A 2,603-nucleotide genomic window follows, 5' to 3' on the forward strand; every position below is an offset into this window, starting at 1 on the left:
ACAAGTACTCCTTTTCTTTTTGAGGTTACAGACTAACACGGCTGCTACTCTGAAACAGATCAGTTTGGCTAATTCGTAGGGGTAATACATATTGCATGTTTAATAGGTTTGGAGTAAAATTGTACTATCAAAACCATTTTAACAGAAATCCCAAGAGTTAAATACAGTTGAGCTGGTCTTGTATAATTATTGTATAACTGCTGTTGTGGTTTGCCTTACATTGTGTAAAGTAATTATGTGGTCAAGTTTTAAATCCTGATCTATCCAAATCTTGCAGTAAATTTTTTTTTAACAGCATTGTGATCTCAGTATTGCAGAATGCTTTGTGTGTTTCCTTTAAAAAACATTTACTTGTGGACATATGTGCAGTAAGAAGATTTCTCACGTATATGGAATCCTGAATTTTGAGTTTAGAATCTCATTGTGTTTCTCTGAATTTCTGCTCTAATGAAAGAGAGCATGTGGTGCATATTCTTAATAATCAAATAACACTCAGTCTTAGATCTCCTTATTGAAGAAGTCCTGTAATAAGACAGTAACTGAATCCAAATGTAATTGAATCCAAATGAAAAGATGTTTTGAAAATACTCTGTGTTAACTCCTATTAATTTGAATGACAGCATGGGGAATTCTGTTTAAAGAGAGTTTTCAAATAAAATTACTTGATGTCATAAACTATTGAGATCCTTGTATGAAGAGTTTCAATTGTATTTATAGTTTAATAGTTAAATATTCACATCAGATATATAATTTTCAATGAGAATTTACATTTTAAAATATTGGAAAGCTCATTTTTAATTGAATAGAATTCATTAAAGAAACTCATTCTCAGAGTTAGATTAAAATTTAGAGTTGTGTTTAACTGTTTCAGGAGACTTGGGTTCAATTCCCTGCTCCTCCAGAGGCTTCCTGTTGGCTTTGTGCTAATTACTTAGCATCTCTGTGCCTCAGGTTCCCCATCTGTAAAATGGGGATAATAGTATTTCCTTACCTCACAGGATTGTTTTGAGGATAATTACATTAAAGATGGTAAGATGCTTAGGTAATATGTAATTGGTGCTATATAAATACATAAGATCGATACTATGGGGAAATAGTGACCAAAATTACTATAAAACTGCAGTATCCTCAAGTAATGTACTATGAATTTTACAATAGAAATATTTATAGTTATGAATGTTTTCTAAAAAAGTGCTATCCAAAGTAACTACAAGGAGCATCAAAATTTCTTTAGTATTTGGTAGCACTGTATAATCTCTGTTGTATACTGCTCCTAGCTTTTGTCAAGAAAATTGATGGATGAGGTAAGGATGTTGTCACCAGAAATCTCACGTTACTTCAATATCACAGGAAATGAGGATGTAACAGAGGTGATGATATGACCTAAATCCTTACCCTTTTGGGGTCTGACCTAATCTCTGGCCCCAGCTGGAAGGCCCGCCTTACAAAGGGGGCAAAGCGAATAGGATTTGCTGTGTGACCCAGATCCCCTAAACCTATAAGCATCCGTAAACCTAACTCATTATCCTCCATTTAAAAGCCCTCCTCAAAACTCTCCTTTTCCATGATGCCTACAACAAAGTTTTAAAACTTAACAGTCAGGCTGCTGGTGTTCTGAGACTACTGCCTATCATGCTGACCAGATTGTCTCTGTGTTTTCTTGCACTCCTCCATCTGTTGTGTCTTGTCTTATACTGAGACTGTGAGTTCTTTGGAGCAGGGTCAACATTTTTTTCTGTATTTATACAGTGCCTAGCACCATAGGGTCCTGGTCCATGAGTAGGGCTCCTAGGACCTACAATAATACTACTAATATAAACAGGTACACTATAAAGCTTTGTCCCCTTTAAAAAAAAAAAGTTAGTACCTGTATAAACAGTAACTGCCAATGGTGCACTTGCACTGGTGGTAGCCATGCTGTAAGTGTTACTGTCAACAGGGCACAGGCATTACTATGTGATAAAATCCCTCTCTGAGCAGCTTTCTGTTACACCATTGTAAAGACCTATGTCTACCCGAGCAGTTTACTGCTGCTGCACCATTGATGGCTGTGTCTAGTGCTAATATTTTGTGTAGATGCATCCAGGGTTTCATTCTGTTCTGTTCTGTTCTGTTCTGTCACAAGAAGCCTTAAAATGGAGTTGGACTTCTGCAGGTGAGATATGCGACAATAAACAAGTTTTGCCCCATTGTCCATCAGCATTCTTGGCATAGATTCTAATCGTTGCCATGACATTCAGATTAAAAAGCTATTACAACACAACATCAACTAACACATGTTAAATGGATTAAAAACTGGGTGATGTAACATAAATAATCCAGTAGGCATCTTTCTAGTAGGGTCTGTGGTGTGAAAAAGGTTAACTTGTACTGTTATTGAGCACCAAATAATTTGATCCCTAAAATTATTCAGTCTAGAGAAACAATATAACATATATAGATATACATATATAGAGAATATGGTGTGCTGTCTCTTGTTAATTGTTTCTATTTTTGCCAACTCAAGGATGTGACTTCTACTATTTAATCAAAGAGGTTCTTTTACATACTTTAGGGGACACCATGATTAAACCTAAGCAAAATCATCATAATTATTAACCAGA

General features: G+C 35.4%; 1 protein-coding gene across 4 annotated transcripts in view; it reads left to right on the forward strand.

Moving 5' to 3' along the window:
- Positions 1-2,603, forward strand: part of ZFYVE28 (zinc finger FYVE-type containing 28) — a 311,136-nt gene that overhangs the window by 107,975 nt on the left and 200,558 nt on the right. The window lies entirely within an intron of this gene.

The sequence above is a fragment of the Lepidochelys kempii genome, chromosome 4 (assembly GCF_965140285.1).
Source record: "Lepidochelys kempii isolate rLepKem1 chromosome 4, rLepKem1.hap1, whole genome shotgun sequence".
NCBI lineage: Eukaryota > Metazoa > Chordata > Testudines > Cheloniidae > Lepidochelys > Lepidochelys kempii.